This window comes from Phaseolus vulgaris, chromosome 7 (genome assembly GCF_000499845.2).
Source record: "Phaseolus vulgaris cultivar G19833 chromosome 7, P. vulgaris v2.0, whole genome shotgun sequence".
Classification (NCBI taxonomy): Eukaryota; Viridiplantae; Streptophyta; class Magnoliopsida; order Fabales; family Fabaceae; genus Phaseolus; species Phaseolus vulgaris.
In genome coordinates this window covers 34,885,409-34,892,392 of record NC_023753.2, presented here as the reverse complement: position 1 = coordinate 34,892,392, position 6,984 = coordinate 34,885,409, and positions in this window count along the sequence as shown.

The following is a 6,984-nucleotide window of genomic DNA, read 5'->3' as shown; positions in this document are numbered from 1 at the left end:
TGCTGACACTATTATATGGGGTTGGCCTACTTTTATTAATATTTAATCTTGTGCAGGGCATTACCTACTCCACTTATGCATATATATGAAAGTTATTTCTGTTTTCTTAAAAATGACTTTTGAATTACATGTTTAAGAGTGAAAATTAACTTTTGGATGTAATTAAAGAATTACTTCTGAACTGTTTAATGGATTGTATACTCTGAAGCTGTAAAATCATAAAAGCTCTTTTTAGATTCCATATTTAGGAAAGTATAATTTGACTTTTGAGTTGTAGAATCCAATAAGAATAAAATAAAAAAAGTTATATATTTACAGGATTACAAAACACAAATAAAGAGGTGAAGGAAGATAGAGCCTCATGTGCATTAATCTTAAAACACAGCTTAAGGGAAGAAGAATCCAAGTATCATTCATTCTATTTCTCTTAGCAGCTCATGCTGATTAAGCAGAGTTTAATCTGACCCAATATTTCATGAATTCTGATGATCCAAATCCCATTAGATAAAAGAGGTGTTTTTCCTTCTTTTATACATTGGATTTTATATAATAAATTTGAAACTCTGCAAAACAAAAATGCTTGTTTGCTGCAAATTGAATGGCCATGACACAACAATTTAAAGGCGTGGCAACGAGGCATCAGCGTGGGAAAAATTTGGCAAAACATTGTTGCCACTGAATCCCAAAGGACAAATTCTCCCTGCACCATATCAATTTCAATCTAACATCCTATTGAAAATAACAAATTAGTTTCAGAACCCTTTTTTTTAAAAATATTTCGAATTTAGATTCCAAAAATTCTTATATCTCAAATACAATTTCAATTTTCTATTCTAATTTTTTTTTTCTGAAATGTTTTTTTTTATTGATAACATTTGTAGGCTGTAGCAGCCATGTCGGGATGCGCAAAGGTTGTCCAGCTCACGCACCCACGTCCCCTTCCTCTGCTTCACTCTTTTGTAATTCAGTGACGTGTCTTGTAGAACTTCTTTCTCCCCACCCCAGTATTACACTTTCTGCAAATAAACATACTCTTTAAAAATTACACTGTTGTAACGCAGGTTTGGTGAATCAGAAGAATACAGTGGAAATATGTAATAGATGTGTTATTCGTATAAAATATTTACCTAGTTCATCAATTATTACTTTTTGTTTTAGAAAATTTGATTCATTGTTGCTAATAAAATTTATTTTCTCAATATTTTTTGTTTCCTTTTCCACAATACATTTTAAAGAAAACTGGACGTGTTAATATGTAAAAATGAATAGAAATACTAAAAAAATTATTTGTCAACCACCAAAAATATTTCCACACGATCAGCCGAAACGTAAGCAAACATTTTTCTGGAAACTATAACATGATACCAACACTCATACGGACATGTAAAATTTCTAAAATGTAGGACACGGAGACATGAATCTATATATTATATAATTACGAATTATATAAATTAATAATAAAAATTTATGTGCACAAATATGTTTTAGATTATTTTTTGGAGCAAAAAGATGTTTTTCATGACTGGTTCACAATGATTTTTTTTCTTATTTTTATAATCATAATGACAATTTATACAATAAAATTTGAATTTTTAGAAAATTAATGTATTTTTCTTTTTTAAAATTGTGTTAGAACTATATTAGAATTGTCAGAAATCTAACAAATACTTTTTGAATTGGACACTTCACGGATACGTGTCCTATAAGTGTCATACGAGTGTCGATGTCCGATACGAGTATCAGACACCGACATGTCATTTAAGAGGAGTGTCTGAGCTTCATAGACTATAACACACTTTATTACATTTGATTACATTTTTAGTTTTTATAATAATAATAATTAAATAAATAGATAAACATATTACTAAAAATAAAGTAAATAATAATGTTAATAAATAAAATCAATTCTTTTGTTTCGTGGATGTTCAAGGCTGTTTCTCCATTCATCGTATAGAATATCATTTGTATGAACAAAACATTTGATATATAGAATGATTTAAAGGGTGATGTTCTCACAAGAAAAATGTGATTCATATTTGTGATCGTGAGGAGATGATTTATTCTTTCAAACAAAATTTTGATGATGATGAACATAATCATGAAGGTTCAAAGTCAAAAAGTGCAGTTTCAACAAATTGATTTTACTCTTTAGCAGTATCAAACATTGTTAACTCTTTTACAATACAGTCCAAATCCAGTAATAGTAACAATGTTTCTAATAAAGTCTATGTTTTCCTTTCAACATGACAATACAAGATGATAATAAATTTATTTCTTCCTTCAATTATTGGATTCTTGATAGTGGTGTTACTAACCACATTTGTTCATCCTTAACTCATTTTACTTCATATCATTAAATTAATCATATTTGTGTAAAATTAAAAAATGGAAATCAAATCATTGTCAATTATTCTGAAAGTGTTTCTCTCAATCAAAATCATGTCATAAACAATGTTTTATATATTCCTTGTTTCACTTTTAATCTTTTTCAATAGCAAAATTCAATGATAATTTATCTTGTATTCTTATCTTTGACTCTAATGGTTGTCACATTCAAGACAATAACTCTTGAAAATAATTGGTTTAGCTAAGATAGAAGATAAGTTTTATATACTCAGGATCCCATCCTATCAGAAACTTCAAATCAAACGCACAAAATATGCATATACCATCAATATTGTTAATGTAAGTGCTAGTGATTTAGAAACTCTTTTGACATTTTCTATTAGGGCATGTTTCAAACAAATGTATTGATGTTATCGGGACTAAATTTCCTTTTGTTAAATATAAAAAATCCTTCAGCTTTTGTTGTAGCAATCTCGTCCATGAAATTTGTATTTCATGGCTAACCATAAACCATAAACCCTAAACCCTAAGCTCTAAACCTTAAAAATAATAAGAAGTGATAATGAGATATTTTTTGTGTGAACAAATGAATAGTGCATCAAACGTCATGTGTCAATACTCCAACAAAATAGCACAATTGAAAGGAAACATGGTCATATATTAAATGTACCAAGAGTTCTCACGATACAATCTCATTTATCCAAAATTTATTGGTCATATTTTGTGATACATGTTGCACATATTATAAACATGCTTCCAACACCTGTTTTAAATCATTCTTCTCCTTATGAAATGCTTTACAAAACTTCCGCAGATTTTAATGGATTAAAGGTGTTTGGATCTTTATACTATGCAAGCACTTTGTCAACAAACAAAGGAAAATTTGATTAAATGACATCATAATGTGTTTTTATTGGTTTTAAAAGGGGGACAAAGAGAAATTTTTGTGTCTAGGGATGCTGTTTTCTATGGACATGTTTTTTCATATCAAAGGAATCAAGATACTAGCAATGAAACTAACTGTCCTAACATTCATGATCAATTTTTTTTACTAAAGATCAACCTATTTTGAGTCAGTCATCACAAGTCATTCTTACACCCTGTGGTAACTATGAAAATAACAGTAATAATAATTATGAATCAAACATTGAGGTTCCAGAAAAAGTTTGTTTTTATATAGACCAAAACCTTAATGAAGATCATGACACAAATTTTTTTTAAATCAGATCAGCTATCTGGATGAGTACCAGAATATAAAGACAACTTGAGTATCTAAAGGATTATCATTGTAATCTTAATGTTTCCAATATATCTTCAACATCTAAATATCCTTTTAGTTCTATTTTGTCTTATAACAATTTATCACATCCTTACACATTATAGAAAAAGAATTGAGATGAACAAAAGAGAAAAAAGGAAAGTAAAGGATACTAGAATAAATATTTTTTCTATTTTTTTTCTTTGAGAAAAGTTTCTTTAACACCATCAACAGTAATAACATACCTTTAACAAATACTTATAATAATATATAATATATATTTTGAATTAAAAAATAGAATAAAATATTAATTTATTGGAATGTGCACTGTGTGTTTTTATTCACTAAAAAAAAATTAGTATTATCTATGGATTTTTACCCACGGATCTGAGTCCGTAGGTAAATTCAGCATTACTTACGAACAACATTACCTACAGATTCTGAATCCGTAGGTAAATTCAGCATTACCTACCATATTACCCACGGATCTTATTACCTACCAACTTTTACCTACGAATCTCTATTACCTACCAACTATTACCCACGAATCTCTATTACCTACCACCTATTATCATAATAATTATATACATAATATTAAAAATATTAATATAATATGAAGAATTATAAAATCATAATTCATAATATTAATAATATTTAAAATATTTAATAATATTAATAATATTTAATAATTATTTAATAATATTTGATAATTATTTAATAATATTTGATAATTATTTAATAATATTTGATAATTATTTAATAATATTTGATAATTATTTAATAATATTTGATAATTATTTAATAATATTTGATAATTATTTAATAATATTTGATAATATTAATAATATTTGATAATATTAATAATATTTCATAATATTAATAATATTTAATACTATTTAATAATATTAATACTGTTTAATAATATTAATAATATTAATACTGTTTAATAATATTAATAATATTAATAATATTAATAATATTAATACTGTTTAATAATATTAATAATATTAATACTATTTAATAATATTAATAATATTTAATACTATTTAATAATATTAATACTATTTAATAATATTAATAATATTAATACTATTTAATAATATTTATTAATATTATAAAATATTATTAATATTATATAATATTAATAATAATAATATTATTAATATTTAATAATACTAAGAATTTTAATAATATTAAGAATATTTGATATTATTAAGAATATTTAATAATATTAATAATAATAATAATATTAAATATATGAAAAATGTTATTAATTTTTATTTTATTAATTATATTAATATTGATAATTATACTCATAAGTATAATAATAATCATAACATGACAACAAAACTTGACTGGTGTAATGGTTAAAGCTTATGAAAATTCTTCAAGGGACTCCAACCTCTTGCAGTTTAGTTCTAACATTAATTATAATTGTCATATCATATATAATAATTGATAAAAATAATCATAAAAATTTGCAAAAAATAATATATGTAAATAATAATTGAAAATAAAAAAAAATATTTAAATAATAATTAAAATTTTAAAAATAAAGTATATTAACATTACCTACAAACTGCAGTTCGTGGGTAATTGTCAATTACCCACGAACACAATGTCCGTAGGTAAATTACTTTTCTTGTAGTGATTGTTGACAGTGTCAACATATCAACACCCCTTTTCTCTACTTAAATCAAAGTAGAAGGTTTGAATATATACAAGCAATACACACTCATTTTAGGTGTAGTTAAAGAGACAAAATGTTAAACAAATAGTCAATAAAGACTAAAATAAAAAAATACACAATAAAAGCTAAACACGTGTACAAAGTTAAACAACTAAAAATAATAAAAAATAAAAAAAATTCATATTAGTTTCCTTCTAAAAGCCTTGTATCCATATCCTTTGTTAATATTTGATATCTCAGTCAAACTCGACTATTCCAAGATTAGTGACTCAATATCATAATTAACAAGGGTTAAATAGTAAACAATCCACAAATCATTATTAGAGACACTTGAATATATATGAGTCTAGCTTAATTATCCATATAGGTAAAAGTCCAATACAATCATTATAAATAGTAAATACTCCAAGATTAAAAGATAATGAATCTATAACTTTTTATTCATATGTACCCTAAATATAATTTAAGTATCGAAGTATAATTGTAGACACCCTATCACAAAACTAAAACAGGTATCAAAAGACAAAAACACCAAAAACCGAATGAATTAACACCAAGTATAAGTAACATGCCGTTGGGCACGAACATGAATTATTATTCTTTAATGAAGATTCAAATGATTATATACAATAAAATAATCTTTACATAATATTTTCTGCATACTCAATTACTAATTCAGTCTAGCTTATAAACTCAAAATTTTCCTAATCCTTAAAGCAAGATAGAAGAGGCATGCATAGTAAAACAAAACAAAAAATTCTTAATAGAATACATAACAAAATAATATCAAATTTAGTTTAGCTAATAACAAGATTATATAAATATAATGAATAAATTTGTAATTCTTTTGTTACTCTCCCTTAATTAATTAGTCTATAAACCAGTCGTGCTTAAATATAATACTTGAAGTAATGAAGTATGTAATATTATATTAGAGGAACATAAAAAAAAATTAGGAAACAAAATAATAAAAATAGTATATTAAAGAAGCTAGCCTTTAAATAAAATAAGCCAGTGTCATTTTATTAAAATATAAATAAATATGATTTATTAAAACTTAAAAAGGTGAATACCTATTTAAAAATTAACAAAGATAAATATGATTTTATTAAAAATATAAATATACATTCTAAAGAGTAAAGAGTTTATATAGTTTATGTAAATAGATTCTATACAAAACCTAAGATATTTGATATATCTTTTACTGGTCAATCGATAGAATTTATGTAATCTAATTATACACTATTATATTAAATTTATTAATGTTTAAATTATGCAACAATATTTTAATATTTTAAATTGCTAGTGGCATAAATTTTTCTTACAAGGAATCATACCCGATAAAGGAATCAGATTCGGTAAGAAAATTGACCACTGATGAAATTTCACGCAGAAACAATAGATATGTTAAAGAACTTCTGAATTCTCTTTTTGTTCGCCCATTGCATGTTTCTTGATCTTCACCTCAATATTAGAACGACACGTTGAGAAAATCATACATGCAGAAACGACACGTCTAAACGAAAAAAACAAAGAAAAAAACTTAATATGAGAATCTTTCGCACTGTACACTATTACATTAATATAAAAAGAAGAAGAAGTTCGTTATGTATATTTTTATTGTTGTTCTCTTTATGTACATATATACACATAAAAATTCATATAAGAAAATTACACTTAAATAATATTT